The 23,213-nt window shown below is 35.2% G+C and overlaps 1 protein-coding gene across 10 annotated transcripts in view; it reads left to right on the top strand.

The window, feature by feature from the left end:
* Positions 1 to 23,213, top strand: part of PLCB4 (phospholipase C beta 4) — a 537,045-nt gene that overhangs the window by 260,517 nt on the left and 253,315 nt on the right. For 3 of the 10 annotated variants that reach the window (XM_069065424.1, XM_069065418.1, XM_069065421.1), the window contains one exon: positions 19,559 to 19,633. The exons of the other annotated variants lie outside the window; for them this stretch is intronic. The gene's annotated coding sequence lies outside the window, so the exon portion shown is untranslated. The remainder of the gene's footprint in view (positions 1 to 19,558; positions 19,634 to 23,213) is intronic. 10 annotated transcript variants of the gene reach the window in all.

The raw sequence follows: 23,213 nt of genomic DNA, 5'->3' as shown, positions 1-23,213 counted from the left end.
TGAAGATGAAATCGGCATGACTTCACAACCAACTTACATGGAGGTTAAAAGAGAGTGAAAAGTCAAAGATGATTCAAATTAATATGACTGATAAACCTATAATATCACAGAGAAGCTATTGTTAAAAAGATGGACTTTTTATTTTACTGCAGACAGCTTGGAATCGGTGACACTGTATAAATGTGAAACTGTCTGATCGATGGACTAACTCAGTGGCTTCATCCTGCTTTATTACATAGCTAAGCATTATATCTATTTCATCTAGTTTTTTTCCCCTCCCAATGTGGGTACTGGAACCAGTCACTTCCATTTTGCTATGGATGTCACTGAAGATGATGTATAGTGTTCAGGGTGGAGTTTGATGTAATTATTGCAATTTCATTTTTGAATAGGATTATTTGGAGGATGTCATAGGGAATCTGTATCCTGTTTAGATTCTGCACAGTGTCCCATATTCTGAGATACTGGTAACCAACCTTTCTGTCTTCTTTTATTGATTTTTTTGGTTCAGATCTGTGATTTCATTGGTATATCAAACTCCTCACCTGGAATTTCCCTCTACTGATAGAGTACTTTTAAAAAGTACTACCTAAGTACTTTTACAACTTTAGAAAATTTCCTGGGGAATTGAGAAATCAAGTGAGTTACTCAGGGCCACAGAGCTAATTTTCCTTAGAGGTAGGACTTGAACCCAAGACTTCCTGAGGTCAAGGTCAGTCATTTGTCTTCTATGCTAGTGGTGTTAAACAAAAATAGAAAGGAACTCCTACAGGCCAGATTTTCACCTAGAAAACCACAAGTTAATATTATCTCTGTTTTATTGTATTTTCATTTATTTTATCACACATTTTTCCATTTGCATTCTAATATGGTATTGGCAGTACTGGGGAGTTTTGTGGCCATGCATCCCATGGGCCTTGAATATGACCTGTCTGTTTTATGCTACGCTACCTCTCAATTTCCTTAAAATTCAATAGATAGAGTGAATCATGGATTCTCAAAGCTTTTCACTTAGTTATGTGACTATAAAAATATTTTTTCTATTAAAAATTATTTATGAAATCCTGTCTTCTTTTTATGTTTTTAGCAAATTTGCCCTTAATAAAGTTTTTTTTTGAGGTAAGCAAGTAGGTATGTGACTTAAAGGCGGTTGAAATTTTTCATTCAGTTTTTTTAAAACCTATGAGCCTTTCTTAACTTTTAGAATCTTCTCCCTTTTGAGATAAATTGAAAGTGAACCCCTGAATGCCTTTCAAATTATATTGTTTCCATCCCAGATTTCTTTCAAGGTCTTTGGATAGTTCTAATCACTCCTCTCTATGTCATCTTAAGTGAATTTGCCATTGAGTCTCTTCCTACATCAATCTCTCACATGGTAGTGTTCAACAGTGGTAGAGACACAACAAGGGGAAAAAAAAACACTGGTGTCTACGGTTGGTGTCTTGTCCTTCTTGTACAGATGTTCTTGGAATGATATGGCTTACCTAGATCTTAAACCAAATTCTCATACCATGGTCAGTTTCTCCTAACTGATTTTTAAAAATCTGTCATCATATGGCTTTTTAATGATCCTCTATAATGTTTTCTAAGTCTTGTATTGTAAGTACTATGCACACTATGAATACCTGATTCATCAACTGGAGAGTTAAAGGGTGTAGTTCCAGAGCATGCGCTACACCTAACTATATTTGTTTTATATGAGGGAGGGGGTCAAGAAAGAATAGACCAGGATAAAAAAGGATAAAATAGAAGCAAAAAAGCAAGAATGAAATAAGGGAGAGAGGTTCAAAAGGAGAAAGAATATTAATAAAACAATAATAGAAAAAAATGTCCAGAAGGTTACAAAATGGCAACTTTATTAGGTCCATGTGAGCTTTATGTAACAAATGTTTAAATTCATTTCAAATGTTCATTTTTTATTTATTAAAATGTTAATGCTTAAAGATGATAAGTTCTTTTAAAAAAAGAGAGACTTCAGGGGGCAAAGATAAGACAGTAGAGTAGAGAAGCACTCAGTTGATCTCTCACAACATTTCTCTCCAAACAAATTTAAAATAACATTTCAAATTGAATTCTTGAGTGGCAGAAGCAACAAAAGTTTAGTGTGAGAAATTTTGTGGACCAAGACAACAGAGGAGGTCGGTGAAAGAGAGATGCGTGACACCATGGGACAGGCTAACCTGGAGTCTACATCTAGTGAGAACTCCCCAAACTGCTGACACTTCTGTTGCTGACAGCAAGTCCTGCCACTGGTGTTTCATCCATGTGGAATCAGGGACCCTGAGGGACACTATTGTTTCCAGTTCCAAGAAATCAGGGACCCTGAGGAATGAAATCAATTGCCATCCCAAGGGATCAGAAGCCCTTCCTGGGTAGGACCAGAATGCAGACCAGGAGAAGAGAGGCTACCTCTCTCCAGATTACACTAATTTGAAAGCACCAAATAAACTCCCAAACCTCCAGAACTAGCTCTAAACATGCAGTGTGCAAAAAGCCTGAAGCTTGAGACAATGCTTCTTCCACTCACATGCTGGTAAAAGAGCCCATGTTTGACACAAAGTTCAAAAGCAAGAAATAGAGTAGGAAAATGACCAAACAACAACAACAAAATTGATCTGTCTGTTAAAAGCTATTATGGTGAAAGGAAAGATTGCAAACTCAGAAGAAGACAAAGTCAAAATAGCTACAAAGTCTCAGAGAAAAATAGCAATTATACACAAGCCCCAAAAGAATTCCTGGAAGGACTAAAAATAATTTTCAAAATCAGAAGTTTGAGAGGAAAAATTAGCTAAAGAAAAAAAGTAAAGGAAGAAAATTAGGAATGTATAATTAACAGCTTGGTAAAAGAGGCACAAAAATGTTGAAGAAAATAGCACCTTAAAATAATATTTGGCCCAATAGAAAAGAAGGCATAAAAATTCATTAGAGAAAAATATATTCTTAAAAAGCAAAATTGGCCAAATGGAAAATGAGATACAAAAGCTCACAGAATAGAATAATTCCTTAAAAATCAAAATTGAGCAAGTAGAAGTTAATGATTCCATGAGACATCAAGAAATAATAAAACCAAGTCAAAAGAATAAGAAAGAATAAACTATGAAAAATCTTATTGGAAAAATAACTGACTTGTAAAGTAGATTGAAGAGAGATAATTTATGAATGGTTGGAATACCTGAAATCATGATGAAAATAAGCACCTGGATATCATATTTTAAGAAATTTTCAAGAAAAACTACCTGGGATACCCTCAAAGCAGGAGATAACACAGAAATTGCAAGAGTCTCCTAATAACCCACTAAAAGAGATCATAAAATGAAAACTCCCAGGAAAATTATAGCCAAATTCCAGAGCTTCCAGGTCAAAGAGAAATACTTCAAGCAGACAGAAAGAAACCATTAAAATCTTATGAGGTCATGTTAAGAATCATACAAGATTTAGTAGCTACAACACTGAAGAAGTGGAGGACTCAGAATATGCTATTTTGTAAGGCAAAGGAGTTATATTTACAACAAAGAACAGCCTACCCAGAAAAATGGAGTATAATCCTTCAAGGGGAAAAATGGATATTAATAAAATAGAGAACTTTCAAGCATTTCTGATTAAAAGATTGGAGCTGAATAGAAAATTTGACTTTTAAATACAAAACTCAAGAGAAGAATTAAAAAGTAAACATGAAAAAGAAATCATAAGGGACTCAAGGTTAATCTGGTTATCTTTCTATATGGAAAGATAAAACATGTAACTTCTAAGAACTTTATAATTATTAGGGCAATTAAAGGGACTCTACATAGAAAATGGGCACAGAAGTGAGTTGATTATATTGGAACAATGGAAAAAAAGGGATAGATATGGAGGCATTCCATGGTAGAAGGGCAAAAGATGTAAAATGCAGAACATTATCTCAAATAAAAGAGACAAACAAGGAAGAGTTTTTCCAGTGGTGGAGAAAATGGTGAGGGGTGGGCAATGCTTAAATCCCACTCATCTAAATTGGTTCAAAGAGGGAAATTATACACACACACACATATATACACATACATATACATGCACATATGTATATACACATATGTATGTTTATATGTATGCATATATGCATGCTTTTATATACTCAGTTGCTAACATAAATCCATCCAAGCCAACAGGAAAGTAGGAGGAGAAAGGGATAAGGGAAAGTTGATAGGGAGGGATGTTGAAAGGGAGGGCAGCTAAAACAAAAAAAAAAAGGCAGTGGTCAGACTTTAGAGGAGCAACAGGATAAAAAGATACAGGGAAGAAAAAAGAAGAAATTAGGATTGAGGCACACGTACAGTTAATAATCTTAACTGTGAATGTGAATGGGATGATCTCACTATAATACAAAAGCAGATAGAAGAATGTATTAGAAATCAGAATCCAACAATACATTGATTACAAGGAACACACTAGAAACAGAGACACATACAGAGTTAAAATAAGGGACTGGAATAGAATCTATTATGCTTCAGCTGAAGTAAAAAAAAACAGGAGTAGCAATAATGATGTCAAACAAAACAAAAGCAAAAAGGCAATTAAAAGAGATAAGCAGGAAAACTGAATCTTGCTAACTGAAACCATATAGACAATGAAGTTATATCAATACTAAATATATGCACCAAATATCATAGCATCCAAATTCTTAAAGGAAAAATTAAATGAAATACAGGAGAAAATAGACAGTGAAACTGCTGTAGTGGGATATCTCAACTTTCCCCTCTTAGAACGAAATAAGTCAAACCATAAAAATGAATAAGAAAAAAGTCAAAGAGATGAATAGAATATTTGTTGTTTTTGAGTTTGTTCATGAAATGAACAAAACCAGGAGAACATTCTCCACAATAACAGCAATATTATAAGGTTTATTTACCTCCTCTGATCAAAATGATGACGTAAGAAAATTCCAAAGGACCCATGATGAAAAATGCTACCCACCTCCAGAGAGAGAAGTGAACTCAGAATGCAGATTGAGATACAATTTTTATTTTGCTTTCTTTATTTTTATTTTTATTTGTTTCTCTGTGTTTTCTTCAACATGCCAATATGGCACTATGTTTTTTATGACTTCACGTGTATAATTGTTAAGGCAACCAAATTGCATGTCTTCTTAAGGAGAGGGGTGAGACAGGAGGGAGGGAGGAAGACAGTTTGGAACCCAACATTAAAAAAATATTATTAACATTGTTTTTACATGTAATTAGGATATATTTAATGAAATACATTAAAATGTATTAAAAATAAAATTTAAAAACCAATCAAAAAATAAAATTAAAAAAATAAGAATCCAGTGTTACTATACTTTTTATGAAAACTTTTTAAAAGACCTTTGTGGTGATTTTCATATTCACTTAAAGAAAATATTTTAATGTATGTTTGTAATCTATTTTATTCAAATATTTTAATGTATAAAATATGAAATATTCCTAATCTTTTATACTATCAATATGCAAATGTTGATAGTAATAGGAAAATAACGCAAATATTGAAATAAAAGCTATGTAGTGGTAAATTCTTTGGCCATGGAAACTCATGAAATAAAGTAAAATGACCAATTCTCTGTCCTCCCAGTCCCCAGAAAATACATACTATTTCCTGTTCTGTCTTCGTGCATTAATGACTAGATATGTGATCTAAGTTGGGGAGAGGGGTTAGGCAGTATGATGTAGTACAAACATTATTTGAGCAGGATTACAAAAAAGGTTCTTGCCCCAGTTTTACTAGTTACTTTAAAATGAGGGGGCTGAATTATGTTAAATGTAATGATGTTTCCTGCTATAAAGTTCTAATACTTTATACTTCTCATGCATTTTGCTCATAAGAAAAAAAATTTTGAGAACTTACTAGATTTATTTTTGAAATAATTTACTATTATGACATGGATGTAGAGAGTTTAAGAGGCTTTATTTTGTTAACAAAGGGGATATTGCTGATTTAGAAATATTAAATTGTATATTCTTAAAATAACAGTAGAAATAGATTTATGCTGCTAAGCAGATTCACATTTAAAAAGATCTCGACATGCCATTCTCACTTAAATTTTGTGTGACTTGAAATGTTATAAATTTTAAGAGTTTGAAGTTTTGTTTTGTCTTGTTTTCCCTACATTAACACTGCTAATTCTTTTCCATGACAATGATGTTGTTAGCCCTTACACCTCAGCTAACAAACATTTTTTCTGATCAGGAGTGGGGGGAATAATGTGTTTTATTTCTTTCCAGTTTTCTCCCTTACTTCTTAAACTTTATTTCTATGATGTCCTTAGTTGTTGCTTTGAATGGTATTTCATTTTCTCTTGAACAAAACTACTTCATACTTTAACTTTTTATTTCTATTCTCAGTTGAAATAATCATCTCTGACTGAATTATTTCAAAAGATTTACTTTTTTTTAAAAAGCAGTTTACCCATCTTGGCCTCTAGTATCCTCTTTTGAAATAAACAATTGGGACCTTATTTATTAAGAAAAGGAATAGAGAGGCAATGCTGATGGGTTGCTTTTCAGTTTATCACTGCCTTTGTAGGGGTCTAAATAATGTCATCATTTAGCAGGTCAAAATTCAAGTGCAAAGTAGGAATTCTATTTTTACAATGTGAAATTCCCCAGGATCAATTAATTGCAACAGTAGAACCTGCTCAGTTGACAATAAAGATGGGAAGATAGCCCTGAGTAATTATCACCTCAGAGTGGAGCTAAGTAACCTGAGATTTCACTTTCAGAAAAGGAGAGATCAAATCTAGAGGAGACAGAACAAAAGGTATGGGCATGAAACCTATTATGCAGTGAGGAAACCTTGCTGATGTGCCATTTTCTCTCTCAAAAATAAAGCAACACAGAGTAAACTTACCTAGTTAATTACTTACTTTCTATTTAATATTCTCTGAATTGTCTCTCTTGTTGCTTAATATCCCCTTGGGTATCTTCTTAAAAAAAAAAAACATTTATGAATGCCATCCAAAATCGGAAAGTCTTTAGAAGTAGAGAAACCACATATGTAGGGTTTGTCTTTTCACTTAGAAAAGGTTCTCAGATTTTATTTTCTTACCATCTTTATTTCCTATATTTATTTTGGCTCATTTACTAATATTAATGGACACTGACCTCATTTTTTATGTTCTTCCTTGTCTAGCTTTAGAAACCAGACCCCTCTGCAAGGCGACTAGTAATATTTTGAAAATATTCCTATGGTTTCAGTAGAGCTCTAACACATCATGAAGATATGACATTCCCTAGTGATCCAGAGATGTGGCTGATTGCTAATGATGCCTTTTCTTACTGTTGAAGCTCTGCTGTGCCACATGGGAAGTTTTCTTTTAAACAAGTCTGCAGCACCTATTTTAAGATTAATAAATCCGGTTAATTGTTAATGCTGGGAATGTACAACAGACAGCCTACAAAGAAAATACTTTTAGTTATTCTAGTGTCATGCTTTATTTATCTCTCTCTATGTAGGTTGATAATTGGCTTGGAAAACAATAAAAGATTAATTGTGAAGCTAGGTTAAATTACTCTTCAAATGTAGGCAGAAAGAAAATTTTCATATGTGGTATTGAGAAATAAACCAAACCAGAGAGGAGCTTCATTATAAATGTAGAATCCTTCAACTATAAAGCTATGTTAGAGGTTTGAAATAATGCTATCTAATGAAGACTAATTAATCAACAGTGAACAAGCATTTATTAAATGCCTGTCATTTTCCAGTTACTGTGCTACTACTGGGACAGCTAGGTAGCCCAACTGATAGAGCGTCAGAACTGGAATTGGAAACACATGAGTTCAGATCTGGCCTGGGATACATACTAACTCGCTGAACTTGGAGAAAGCACTTAACCCTGTTCGCCTCAGTTTCCTCATATGTAAAATGAGCTGGAGAAGGAAATGCCAAACCCCTCTAAGTATCTTTCCCAAGAAAACCTCAAAAGGAGTCATGAAGAGTTGGGCATGACTAAAACAAACGAAATGCTAGATATTAGGGAATAAAAAAATATAATAAACCAAGAAGTCTCTATTCAGAAGAAGCTTAGATTCTAAAAGAAGACACAACAAGGACGTGTGAAAGTGTAATAAACTGTTCCTTTAAGGTTTTATCCTTTCATTGTTTTCATTGATTGCTGAATTAAATTCTAAGAGAAACAGTTACTGATGCAGTTATCCATACCTAAAATTCTGAGAGTTGCTTTTTTTTGAATGTGTCAGCGTGGGAAATACTGGCGAGATATTGACATCAGAATTGTTTTCTGCTTATGAGAAAATGTAATTTATTTGATTCTGATAGAGATGAGAATTTCTTTTCCTAACTATAAGCTATGGTGTGATCATTCACAGAAAGGACTCAGAATCTCCATACAAAAAGATAATAGAGAAGAGAACAAATTTCCCAAACTGGTAATCTTGAATCTGGAAGTGATTAATTCTGCAGTATCATTATTATCAAAGAACATGTCCAGCTGAGCAAAACAGCTGGTTGGAAGCTCAAAGTCAGAGAAGTCACTGAATGGATTGACTGCTTAGACTGAGAAATTGTGCTCAATGAGGTATTGGTCAAACACAGTTTGTAACAATTCAGCTTAGCAGTGGAAGCATCTGTTTAAGAAATAACTGTTTTTTAAGGCACTTTCATGAACAATTTTTTTTTTCTTTTTGGAGGAGTGAAGGTAGGGCAATTGGGGTTAAGTGACTTGCCCAAGGTTACATGGCTAGTAAGTGTGTCAAGTGTTTGAGGCCATATTTGCACTAAGGTCCTCCTGACTCCTGGGCCAGTGCTCTATTCACTGCACCACCTAGCTGCCCCTTTGTGAACAATTCTTGAGACAGAAAGAGGAAACTTAAATTTATCATTCTAGTGTTGGGTTTTCCAAGCTCATGGATTTCTTGATAGGTTTCTGTAAGTGTTTGCCCCCTTCCCCTCCCCCACTTCACTACAGATGCCGAGTGCATTGATGGAACAACATAAGTTTATGTGTGTTATGTATTTTATTATTTTTGCACTTGATTCAATATGTGAATATCTGTGATTTTGTTATGATTTCTTTTGCATTGTTACTAAGTAGATGATTATCCAGAGATTTAAAAGTGTGATCATTATAGTAGCTGGTTTGCATTAATGGAAGCATATTAGTGAAAGCTCAAAAGTGAGAGTGGTAGATAGTGAAACGATATTCTCCCTTCAGCAGGGTTATTCTTAGAGCTCCTGAGAATATTTGAGTATTAACATGTGATATTGTTAGTCCTCAGGGAGCCTAGAACTGCCAATGTGAAACTTTGAAAAGAATGAGCTAGCCCACAGTAAGTAGATGTAGTAGAGTAAGTAGATGGCCATATGCCCATGGGAGAGGTTTGAAGTGCTATACTGTGGCTGGTCACCTGGTGTACCTATTATATAATAGAATTAGAATTAATATGAAGACAATATGTAAAATAAATATGAAGTGGTTTGAGAGAAGGGGCATTGCACAGAACTGAGATTCTAAGTGGTTGAGGTATATAGAGTATATTCTATACATGGGGGAAAGATGAAGATGGGAGATGGAGTATTGTATGCAAGGAACAGTGAGAAGGCCATTGGCTTGGGTCACAGAATACAGGGGCCAGAGGGGTAGAAATAGTGTCTCATAATGCTGAAAAGATATCTTTAGAGACAAAGTTATGGAGGTCTTTAAAATTAAACCAGGAAGTACATACTTTATCCTAAAGAAGCCCCTTGAGTTGATTAAATAGGAGAGTAATTTGGCCATATCTGAGCTTAAGGAACACCACTTTGGCAGCAGTGTTACATGGACTATAGTAAAGAGGCAGGTCGATCAATTTGGAGGCAATTATAATAATAAGTGAGTGGTGAGTAGCGTCAGAACTAAAGCAGTGGCTGAGCAATTAGGGAGAAAGGGTTGCTGTGAGAGTTGAGAATTTATTATGGGAGGTAGTAATGCTGCCCAACATTTTAAGGAAACTAGAAAAGGATATATTATTCAGCTTCAGAAACCTGAGGGAATTTGTTAGTTAGTAGTTATCCAATTTGGAATTAGTCCAGTACTTGAGGGCTTATCTCTAATTCCTTTTGATAGTGCCCCGTGATTTAAGTTTTCACAGATAGCCAAGGCTTCACTTTAATATCTCCACTGAAATACAACTACCTGGAAGGATCATAATTACTTATGCTTAGCTGAGAGGACAAGGGTACAGAATCAAAGGAAATTCTTCCAGCTGATTGATTGTTAAAATCATTACCAAAAGTATTGTCATGATTAACAAAACCAAGATGGCATATAATTCAGGTGATGGCAATTGCTATTAGCTTTACAGGCCTTTCCAAATAGATGCAGTCTATTTGGGGGGACGTCTAGGTGGAGGGTCAGGTGATCATCAGTGCTTAAGAGCTGACATTTATATAGATGTACCATGCAAAGCTATCGACAGTGTATTCACCAGGATGCAAGATAAGTGAAAATACTAATAAATGCATCATATCTGTGACACATTTAGTGTAAGAAAGACAAAGAATTACAAAAGTTTATTTTACTTGTGGTCATATCAGGAGTTAGAAGACAAAGATCCAAATGCCAGCACTGCTTTTTTTAGATACAGGACCCTGACAGGGTCTCTTTAAACTTTTCTCATCTCCATATTTTTTTCTGCCTCTACGATGAAGGGGACACCAACTACTAAATAAAAAAAAAATTCAAAAACATTTTAAATACTTAACATCTCAGGAAAAATATCTAGTACAAGGTGCTTTATAATACTAGTGTTAGGGGATCGGACTATCATTTACCTTATGTTGTTGTTCTTCAATCAAGTCCAACTCTTTGTGATCCGTTTGGGGTTTTCTTGGCAAATACTGGAGTGGTTTGCCATTTCCTTCTCCAGCTTGTTTTAATAGATGAGGAACTGAGGCAAATAGGGCTAGGTGACTTGCCCAGGGTCACATAGCTAGTAAGTGTCTTAGGCCAGATTTAAACTTAGAAAGATGAGTCTTCCTGACTTTAGGCCTAGTACTCTATCTACTTGCAATCAGCTAGCTACTCCATTTGCCTTGTAGGCTGATCATGCTATTACAGGCCTTTACTTCATGTATTTGGTAGATTTTAGGGGGATATCATTTCACTTTTAATTATCCAAAAAATAAGTTATCTGTAAAATAATGAACTTTGTTCTGTGAGTTTTATTGCATGATATCTCTAACTGAAGAAATAAAATAAAATCCTGAATTTCAAATAGAACTATCATGGTGCTTTGTAGGAAAAAAGAAACAGTGATGCTAAGGAAGGATATGAAGACTCAATATAATTCAGTAAACATTTCTCAAATATCTACCATATGCAAAGTACTGTGGATTAAAGATGACTAACATAATGCCCTTGCAAAGCTTTTAACCTAGTATGAAAGACAAGGCAGGGAAACCAATAAATTAATACAAATTTGACAATGTTAAGTGGATAAGAGAAGTACGAAAAAAATTCATGGGGAGATTTGTTGGAGAGATGAATAAAAGCAACGTGGCACCTCATTCAGGTGATATCAATTGTTGTTAGAGTGATGAACCTTTCAAAACAGATACAATCTCTCCAGCTAGGTAAATCAGATTTTTTTTTTAAATTTGGTAGCAGCTTTTGCAGTAAGCTATGGGCTATTAAAAACTTTATACACTATAAAAGCATTTTTAATTGTATATCTGTGTCATGCTTTGTTAGGTGCTATATCCAAAGCAGGTTATACACTGGGATCCTGAATCCAAAGAGTACCTGATATCTAAGGCCTTTATTAACTTTAGTAGTCTTTGATTCTATGACATGTAGCATAATGGAAAGATCTCTGGGTTTGAAGTCAGAAAACTTGAATTTACATCCTAGTTCTTTCTCTAATAGGTGACCTTGGGCATGACTCTTAAACTTTGAGGGCCTTTCTTTTCCTCCTGTGTATAATGAAAGGGTTGGTCTAGATCAGTCGTGTCAAACTTGAATCCTTGCTGGTTGCAAATTGACTTAGAAAACCACAAATTAACATTATCTCTGTTAATAGATATAGTTGTACTGTGGTTTTAATTATTTTATTTAACATTTCCCAATCACATTTTAATCAGGTTCAGGCTACATTTGGGGCTTTTGCTTCTGTGAGTTTGTCATTTATGGATTAAATCATAAGCTTATAAATCTAGATCTGGCAAGGACCTCATGGGTCATCTAATGCAGACCCCTCCTTTTACATATGAGGAAAATAAATCCCAGAAGGAAATATTAGATGCTGATAATTTGTAGTAAGTGGAAAAATCAGGAATTGAATTTGTCTGTTGTTGTTCAGTTGTTTCAGTTGTGTCCGACTTTTTGTGACCCTATTTGGGGTTTCCTTGGCAAAGGTACTGGAGTGGTTTGCCATTTCCTTCTCCAGATCATTTTACAGATGAGGAAACTGAGACAAATAGGTTTAAGTGACTTGTCCTGGATCACAAAGCAAGTAAGTATCTGAGGCTAAATTTGAACTCAAATAGTCTCATCTTCCTGACTCCAGTTGCAGTACTCTATCCATTGATTCATGGAACTTTAAAATAAAGAGATGGATTCCAGTGACCTGTGCATTTGTCATTTGATTGCTTTATTCTAAATGTCCTCAGAGTTTGTCTGAAGTTATTGTTTATGTTGGGGGATGGGGTAAGGAGAGAATATCATTTAGAACAGCCTTAAAGGTCAGAAAGGTGTAGCAAATTGGTTTGTCTGATTTTGTCCTCTGGTTTGTACTTAGAGAACACAGCTGAACTCATTACAGCTGGCTCTGACTGCCTACAAAGTATATTGCCAAGAAAGAGAAAAGAATGGTTCTAAATGGTAGAGGATAGATTTGGAGAGAATAGATGGGAAATAGTGTGAACTCCTGAGTCCATTATGTTTTGTAGCTGGCCTTATGTGATATTAAGATTATAGTTACTTTATTTGCATAGAATTTCAATTAGAAATTTAGGCCCATGAGTATTCAAAGAAATAGCAACTTCAATGTCACCATCACCACCATCAAAATAATGCCATTTGTTTAGTACTTTTAAGTTTGTAAAGTGCTTAACAAGTATTCTCTCTTTTGGTCCTCACGATATCCCTTTTAGGTAGGTGCTATTATTATCCCCATTTTATGGATGATGAATATAAGCCTTCATTAAGCCAAATGACTTGCCCAGGTAGTAAGATTCAGAGATGAGATTTAAACTTAGGTCTTCTGCCTCCAAGTCCAACATTTTATCCCTTGTTCCACCCAGCTGTTTATTAAAATGTTATTAAGAAATTGTAAAATTTAATCATATAAGAAATGAAATCAATTTTTCTAATATTTTAGGAGACACCAATCTTAGATGTTAAGCCTGAATTTTAAACATAAATTTCATTGTAGTAGCATTTTAAGTTATCCTCACTGAAACATGCCATATATGCACATAGGCCTTTGCATGTGTTTTGTAGTTTGGGAAAAGCAAAGTCATTTCAATATGACTTTGACAATAAGGGCTTTCTAATTGAAATATTATCTCAACTTCCCTTGAATGTGGAGCTAAAGGACAGAAGATTTTATTTCCCATGTAACCAATCTCTTTCATCACTTTAAGAGACTGACAGAAGGAAACCTTTGTTTCTTATATGCGGTAGGATGGGCACAGAAATAAAGCTATTTTTGTCGGGTTTCCTATACCTCTATTTTGTGAGTTACTTCTTTTTTCAAGGCTAATACATTTGGTATCCATTTCTTCAAGGCAAGCAGATAGCCTTCCTTACTATTCTAACACTCCAAGTATTCTTAAATTATGTTTGCAGATTCACTTTTTAGTGTGATCACCTTGAAATTTTAGGTCTTGTACTATTTTAAGAATACTTATACAGAATGAAATGACTTTTTCCTGTCCTTGCCTTTATTTTCCCCTTTAGTTCTGAAGTCTACTGCTCATTAAGGCATAAGAATACCAGACTGTGTGGCCTTAGTTAAAAATTCTTCCAGTTAGAAATGAAGACTAACAAGGTTCTTATAAATTTTGTTACAGAGAATTTTCAACAGTTTTATGTTTAGATATTCATTAAGCAGCCCCCATATCTAAACACCATTTTGGAAAGTATTTAATCAGTGTTCTCACTATTCCACAAACACACCACATTCATTTTCACTTCTGTGCCCCTTTCACACTATTCTTCTCTTCCCAAATGCCTTCCTTCCTTCTGTCTAAATCTTACCCATCCTTTAGGAATGAATTCAATTCTAAGATATCTGTGACTATTTCAGTTCTCTGAATTCCTATAGTATTAGTGCCCTACATCACACAGTTTAGAAATTGATTATATTGTGTTTTGCTTTGTTGATAATTGCTTCATCTATTAGTCCAGGCTTTCCAAAAGTATAGAAAGCATATTGAGGTCCCAGGGACTATGTTCATCTATAGTTCTTCCAGGGCACCATGCTTTATTGTTGTTGAATTGTTTCAGTCATGTCCTGTTCCTTGTATCACATTTGAGGTTTTCTTGGCAAGGATAATGTTGTGGTTTGCTATTTCCTTCTACTCTTTTTTTTAACAGATGAGGAACTGAGACAAAAAACAGAATTGAGTGACTTGCCCTGGGTCATATAGCTAGCAAGTATCTGAGTGTGAATTTGAACTCAGAAAGAGGAGTCTTCCCAATTCCAAGCCAATTGCTGTATCCACTGTGCCACCTAGCTGTCCTACAGTATTGCTTGATGGTATTGAGCACAACAAATCTTTATTGAAGGTTTAATAAGTAATAGGAACTGTCTAAAACAGTAGAAAAAGTGAAAATATATCTGATGACTGTAATATCCATCTTTTTTCCCATTATTAGAAATGAGGATAGCATTGTTTTATATACAGTCTTTTGGCACTTGGCGTTTCTGTACAGTTATTTGAAGATGACTGACAGTAGTTCTTTAATGTCATCTGCAAGGCTTTAAAAAATTCTTTTAGTACCCAGGGATATAATTTGTCATGGATCAGAGTACTTGAATGAATGTTTTGGTGTTATCTGATTTTCTCTGACATGAATTTCCCTTTCTAATTTCAATTCAATTTAACAAAGAGCAAACATGTATTTGAAGATGATTGTCTGAAATACAAAAGAAAGCACAGTAAAGAACTGAAAAATTCTGCTTTCTCCATATTATTTGTTATTAAACCATCTGTCCTAATAAATGTTTATTGAATTGCTTCCAAGGACTTGGTCTATCACTTCCTTTTTTACTTACTGTTAACATAACTAAAGTAACTCTTCTAAAAAAATTTTTCTGAGCCTTTTCTTCAAACTTCACCTAATACTGGGCTTTGCCCTTCCTGAAAGCATTTTTACAGGTTTGTTCCATTCATTTGCATTCATCCTTGGTGATAATGTCCTTCCTGCCATCTTCTGTAGCATCTTTTTAAAAATCTGAGCTCATTTAAAAGATGTTTGGCAATAACATGAGTCACTTTAGCTGTCTTTATCTTTTATCCCTACTTGATATCATTTGCAATTGCCCTGTCAAAAATTTGTTTTAAAGGACTTCCCAAAACAAGAGTTATCATCCTTTTTCTAGTCTCTCTTTTTGTGTGGGATAATACATATCTCCAAATGTTTAATATAAGGAATCTCTGGATACTTGAAAATAGTTATGTCTCATTTAAGTCTTCTTTTTTCCCCATAAGTGTCCCCAGCTTCTACACTTTATCCTTAAATGGCATGATTTTGAGCTTTCTGGTAACAGTCCTATGAATGATTTCCAGTTCATCAATATTCATTGTAAAATTTACTACCTAAAACATAGTATTTCAGATTAGGTCTGACCGAGGGAAAGTCTAGCAGGATTATCACATATTTCATTCTGGTCACCATGCCTCCCAATGCAATCTGAGATTAAATTAGCTTTTGAGGTTACTGTAATTGTTATTGACTTTATTGAATTTGCAATTCACTAAAACCACCATTTTTTTCAGGTGAGTGCTACCTACACATATATTTTCCATTTTGTGCTTGCAAAGGCTATATATATAAATTTTTAAATTTATCATTATTCTGTGTCACCTTCTGGACTTAGCCCATAATTCTAACCTTTTAAAATCTTTTGGCATCCTGACTCTTTTGTCTAATATATCAGTGATCCCAACCAGCTTTATGTCATTGACAAATTTGATAAATACACTAACTCACAGATTTAGTCTCTACTTTTTATCCATAAGAATGATAAGAAAAATATCATAGTCTCAGTTGTAAGTGGCCAGACAAAACATGGATTCACAAATTGGTGATTTTGTTAACTTTCCCATCCTTGGTTTGCTAAAGCTTATACCTTTGTTTTAATTTCCAATAGTAACTAAATACAAATGGATTTACTCTTTCATGGGTATATGAGAGTCTTTTTTTTTCCTTTTCATGCTGAGGAGATTTAAAGTTATATTGGTATAATCTTGGTATAAAATAAGTAAATTTTTAACTAAGGTTTTTTTTTTGTTTTTGTTCTGTTGTTAGATCAGATAATTAGATGTTGAAAGAATTACTTGCCTTCCATATACAGTATGGAAAGAAATAATTTTCAGAATTCTGCCCACCCAAAGAGAAGAGAACTTTGAAAGTCTCATCAGCTAACACAGAATTGAATTTCTAAAAAGGACAACTTTGTTTTCTTCTCCCAGACCATATGGGTTCAAAGTCACCATTCCCAGTTTGGGGTTCCCTCCCAGCATTTGCATGTATAAATCGCCTATGGTTTTAAGAAAAGAAATCTCTTTGGAGATAATAACTGATCTGATTCACCAATTTCATATTCTTTGTTTTTTGCTTTATTTACTTTCAAGAGATTAGCAGTACAGACAGGAGAGCCTCATTATAATCATTTGACCAAGAAGAATCTCCTTTAAGGGAAAATAGATCTGTCATGGATCGTGTCTAAGTAGGGTTTACTAAACTTGAAAGTTTTTTAAAGAAATCAAATAAAAGAAAACCAGATATATTGCAACATATCAGGAGGAAGTAACTGCTTCCTGTGGTAAAATACCAGCCAATTCAAATAGTAGCTTATAGACTTCCAAAAGGATTTAATTACTGAAATACCCCCAAAACTTTCACCTCAATATCCAAGTGTTCTGATACTCAACTATTTGCAAAAATATGTAGCACACTGGAGTGTCGCCTCACCAACCTGACTTTGAGCCCTTCCTCAGAACAAATTGTTTCCTCAGCATTTGGCTCTTTCAATCATCCTACTTTGGGTGGAGGTTTAAACAAAAAACATTTTTAAAAATGAGTCCATGAGGGGTTTTAGCTTTACTACCTCTGTTATATTTCATATTCTCAGGTCTGTAAAGGATGACTATGTTATTTTTAAAGTTATTTCTCCCAACATCCCCTGTGGGCAAGTGCTTCCATCTTGCTATATTGAATATTTGTACACAGGTTAAGAGGTACACTGCACTTTTGGAGACTCCCCCAGTCTCTTATTCTATTAACAGTGGTAAATCATCAAAGTACTAGGGCCATATTGAATCCTGTTTACCATTTGGGGACTCAGTTAATATTTATTTAATGGAACTATGTTATATAAATAAATAAACATTTTCCTATTCTCTTAATGGTGAATGTAATGGTAAGGGAATTTGAAGATCTTCCGTGCCCCTTAATGGGCCTCACTTGGAGCCCAACAAGAGAAGTTTGCTTAGGGGAGTCTTGTTTTTCAGGAAAATCCACACCTTTTGTTACTTTGCAATTAGGCAGTGAGTCATGAAGGTTGTGATGTCTGACCCTGAAGAAGGTGTGTGTGTGTGTGTACAGTGTGTGTATAGTACATACACATATATAAATATATATATATATATATTATTTTACTAACAGTGAAGAATTTTACTTGTTAAAAGCTACATTGTTAATTGTGTGAAGGCTACTTAGGAGGCACATGTTGAGATAATTATTCTACCTTTGTTCTAAAGGAGTTTTGCCTAATGAAAAGGCATTAAAGTTAAAAACCAAAACCAAACAAACTGAAACTTTTTCAGGAAAATAATCTACTAAAGACATATGTGCCAGTCATTTAAATGATGCTAGTCATAATATAGACTAGCTAGTAAGTGATGTACAATCTAATTCCAGACCTATATTTCTATCCTCCTCATGCATGTGTCCCCTTTATGTTTTCTAATAGAATTTTAGCAACTTGAAGGCAGGTAGAGATTGTTTTCTTTTTGTCTTTGCATCCCCAGTGCCTGGTAAAATTCTTGGCATCACTAGATACTTAATGAATGTTTGTTAACTTGAATTCCAGTAAGATAGCTTAACAAATGCTGACTAAACAATATTTAATCAACAAATAAGTAGTAAAATGAAATTCATGAATATAAACCATTTTAATAGAGGATAATCTTGCCCTTTTAAATTTTTTTCAAATGCTTTATTAACTTCTGATTTACATCATTCATTTCCGCCAGATTTTGAGTTACAAATTTTCTCTCCATTTTTCCCTTACACAGTGACCCAAAATAGCAGTCCCACAGGATATCCCCTCCTCCAATCTTCTCTCTCCCATATTTTCTCCCATTCCCCTTTCGACTTTTCCAGTGGATATCTATGCCCCAGTGCCTGTATATCTTATTTCCCAATTACATGTAAAATAGTATTAATAATAGTATATATATATATATGTGTGTGTGTGTGTGTGTATACATATACATATACATATATATATATATATATTTTAGTATTTGATTTCAAAACTTTGAATTCCAGATTCATTCCCTTCCTCCCTTGTCTCCCACCCTTACTGGGAAGATAAGCAGTTCAGTATAGGTTGTACATATGTGGCTAATGCAAAACAGTAACATAGTAGATATATTGTAAAAGACTGACTATATTTCCCTCCCTCCTATCCCACCTCCCTCTTGTTCTATTCTCTACTTTGATCCCATCCCTTTTCAAAAGTGGGTACTTCCAACTTCCCTTCCCCCCATCCTGCCCTCCTTTCCATCATCCCCCCTCTTATCTCCTTCCTCCCCTATTCTCCTGGAGGGTGAGATACCCTATTTAGTGTGTATTTCACTCCCTCCTCAAGCCAGATTCAATGGGAATAAGGTTGACCAATTCCCTTTTGCCTTCCTATTCTTCCCCTCCATTGTAACCATTTTCCCTTGCCTCTTCTATATGAGATAGTTTACCCCATTCTGTCTCTCCCCATCTCCTCTCATTATATTCCTCTCTCACCTCTTAATTTCACCTTTTAAGTATCATCCCTTCCTGTTAATTTGGTCCTTTCACCCTCTATCTATGTATACCTATAAACATATATACACACATTCACATATGTATTCATATGCCCATATACCCTCATATATAGACATATAGACAGATTTTTACATATATACATATATATATATATATTTATATTCCCTTCAACTACTGAGAAAATTTCATAAGTTACAATTATCGTTTTTCCATGTAGGAATGTTAATAGTTCAACTTTGGCAAGTTCCTTATGATTTATTTTCCATTTACCTTCTCATGCTTCTCTTGCTTCTTGTATCTGAATGTCAAATTTTCTATCCAATTCTGTTTTTTTTTCAGCAAGAATGCTTGAAAGTCCTCTATTCCACTGAATGCCAACATTTTCCCCTGAAACATGATACTCAGTTTTGCCGGGTAGGTGACTCTTGGTTTTAATCCCAGCTCCTTGGACCTCCAGAATATCACATTCCAAGTCATTGGATCTATCAGTGTAGAAGCTGCCAGATCCTGTGTTATCCTGATTGTGTTTCCACAGTATTCAAATTGTTTCTTCCTGGCTGCTTGTAATATTCTCTCCTTAATCTGGAAATTCTGGAACCTGGATATAATATTCCTAGGAGTTTTCTTTTTGGGATCTTTTTCAGGAGGTGATTGGTGGATTCTTTCAACCTCTATTTTTCCCTCTGGTTCTAAAACATCAGAGCAGTTTTCTTTGAGAACTTCCTGGAGGATGATTTGTAGGTTCTTACTTTGATCATGGCTTTCAGGTAGTGCAATAATTTTTAAATTATCTCTCCTGGATCTATTTTCCAGGTCAGTGTTTTTCCCATGAGATATTTCACATTGCCTTCTATTCTTCCATTTGTTTGGATCTGTTTAACAGCATCTTGATTTCTCATAAAGTCATTAGCTTCCATTTTCTCCAATCTAATTCTGAAGCAATGATTCTCCTCATTGAGCTTTTGAGATTCTTTTTCCATCTGGCAAATTCGACTTTTTAAGGCATTCTTCTCCTTATTGCCTTTTTGAGCCTCTTTTGCCGTTTGAGTTAGTCTATTTTTTAAGGTGTGGTTTTCCTCAGTCAGGCTGTTGACTCTCATTTTGTAATTTCTTGCATTGTTCTCATTTTTCTTCCCAATTTTTCCTCCATTTCTCTTCTTAAGGTCTCCTATGGCCTGTAACCAGCTTGTATTTTCCTTTGAAGCTTTTGGTGCAGGAGTTCTGACTTCACTGATTTCCTCCTGTTCCATGCCTTGCTCCTTCTTATCCCCAAAATAGGAGTGTAATGTTGGAATCTTCTGTCTGCTTTGTTTCCTTTGCCTGGTCATGTCGCTCCTCAGTCACTTGTCCCCTGGGCTTTTTGCCACAGTAGGCCCCTGCCACCAGACAGGGGAGCATTTGTCCCAAATGCTGGGGTTTTCTCAGCTGCCAGAGATATTAGATGGTTGCCCTCTCTGAGGTCTCCACGCGCTCTGGCAGGCTGGACACACACCCCAGGATCTCCACCCTAGACTTCAATCCAGATCCAAGAAGGTTAAAGCAAGAGCAATTACCCCTCAGACTGGTGCTTGGTCCCCTTACACTCTGCAGGCCAGGAGCTGAAGCTGCCAAGTGGCACTGGCTGCTCAGAGGCTTCTCGCCCCGGGGGGAAAAGCCATGTACTCCCACTTGCTAGGTCCCAAAGTCCAGACTGCACTGACCTCTCACTTTGTCCTTCACATCTATGTGTTGACAAATCTGGAATTGGCCACAGCTGCTGCTGATCTGGGGTCCCTCTGGCTGGCCCCTGGTCAGGCCTGCCCTGGGGCTAAAGCCTTTCTTTGGGGCTAGGCTACGCTCTGTGATGGCCAATTCCTGCCGGCCTGCTGGGCTGTCCTCAGCGGGAGGTTAGCTTCTCTGTGTCATTTTGTGGGTTCTGCAGCTCCAAAGTTTTTTTTTTAGAGTCCCCTTTTACATGGATTGGGGTAGGTGGAAGCCAGAGCCCAGCGGAGGTCCTGCTTCTACTCTGCTATCTTGACTCCTGCCCTCTTAATCTTTTAAAAAAATGTTTCTATAAATGAAAACTCAGTGTTTTTTTTATAAATATTTCAAATCCTTACATTAATGGAGGCACACAAAGTTTGATATGTATAGTAGGGTACACATTTATAGGATTTGAATGCTAAGTCTCTGGAAGCCTGGTATTCATCACCTGGCCAATCCCAGTTTATCTTGCACAGTACAAATACAGTAACTCCTCAGTACCATCACCTCTTTTTTTCCTTACTCCTTATCTCCTTCTGTCTATACTAGGAAGGTGACCAATCACATTAAGAACTAACAAAGCATATTGAAAGGGACAGTAACAGTAAGCTTTTCCTTAGAAATCATCACATGTTAAAATGGTGATTGTTTACCTAATCTCAGCAAACCCAGGAAAGGGCATGAAATAGGAGCCCATTCCCCAGTCCTATAGTCTTACAAAAATAAGACTTGTCAAAAGGTCATAGATTATTTTTTTTCTGTGTCGTGATATACATATTACTCTTTCTCGTGTAATAATTTGTCTTTTCAAATATTTCCATCATACACTAGTATTTATTTAGGCATCTTGTAGCTTATTTAATGTACCTAACTAGAAAATGGGCATCATAATCAAATTCCTTAGAGTTTACTGATTTGAATGTACCTCCCAATCTTTTCTGAAACTAGGGAACTTTACCTTATACTCTTTTGTTAGTAGAATAGGAAACTAGGGGAGATCCATTCTTCCCCACCCTACCAGGGAGGAAAGAGGAATGAAGATTAAGCCAGAGATTGAATAATGATAAACCCTTCCTAGATATATAGTTTACCTAGAGCTTGTGCTTATAGCAACCCTAGTTGGACCCTATGAATTCTGTTATCTGTTTTTAGGCTTACTAGTGTCCTTTGTTTTTCAGATCAGTTAAATTATCTCTGTGTCACAGTTTCTTCATCTGTAAAATGAAGGGATTGAATTAGATCTAATGATCATCTCTCAGGTCCCTTCTAATTTTAGATGTAAGATTATGTGAACCTCTCTGGAGATCCTCAAGGAAAGTTTGTATGGCCACTTTTCAGAAATGTCATAGAGGAATCTGGGTGGGTTTAAACAAACTATGTGACCTCTGAGTTCCCTTACAGCTCTTGAAATTGTGAGATTCTATGATAATCTAGTAGGTAGAATCACAAACTACCTCAGGTTTTTATAAGCCTGGCCCAGATGCCCCAACTTGTGTTATTCCTTCCACACTGTTGAATAATAGATTTTTTTTTCCTTTTAGAGTCTCTCCTTCCTCTGCCTTTGCAATAGGGATGAAATATAATTTTTAATCTTTTACAGACAGCTTAGCTCTATTTGCATATCACCTTCATTTCATGATATATTCCTCCTACATTCCTTAACCAGTGAATCCTCCCTTTTGACAAAGATTTGCTTTTAAGAAAAAGGAAGAAAAAAGAAGTTCAGCAAAAATGACAATCTTGTCTGATTATATGTTGTCAGGGAAAGGAGAAGGGATCGTATATCAGGAGAGATGTGTTTTATCAATTCCGAGGTCAAGATTAGTCATTATATTGAAGAATAAGTTGTTCAATTTTTAAAAAAAATTTTCCCATGTCCATTACTGGAATCATTATATATGTTATTTTTCTGGTTCTGCTTAGTACATTCTGCATTAGTTCATATAAACAATCTAATACTTCCCTGAAATGTTTCTAATCATATTTTTACAGAATAGTAATACTCTATTATATTTGTGTACCACAGTTTATTTAAGTCTATTTAGCTATTCCTTCATCAGTGGTCATCTACTTGGTTTCCAGTTCTTTGCTATAACCAACAGGATACTATGAAAACTTTGTTTTTTATGAGCGTTTTATTTTTGTGGTTAAAAACCTTGGGGTGTATGCCTAGCCATATTTCTAGATAAAATGGTCTGGGCATTTTATTCACCTTATAAAAATTGTCATTCTAACATGCTTTCCAGAATAG

The sequence above is a fragment of the Petaurus breviceps genome, unplaced genomic scaffold, assembly GCF_028583685.1.
Source record: "Petaurus breviceps papuanus isolate PSGF00001 unplaced genomic scaffold, PetGlider_PUasm1.0 90686, whole genome shotgun sequence".
NCBI classification, from domain to species: Eukaryota; Metazoa; Chordata; class Mammalia; order Diprotodontia; family Petauridae; genus Petaurus; species Petaurus breviceps.
The sequence above is the reverse complement of the archived record's forward strand: the minus strand, read 5'-3'. Positions and strand labels throughout refer to the sequence as shown.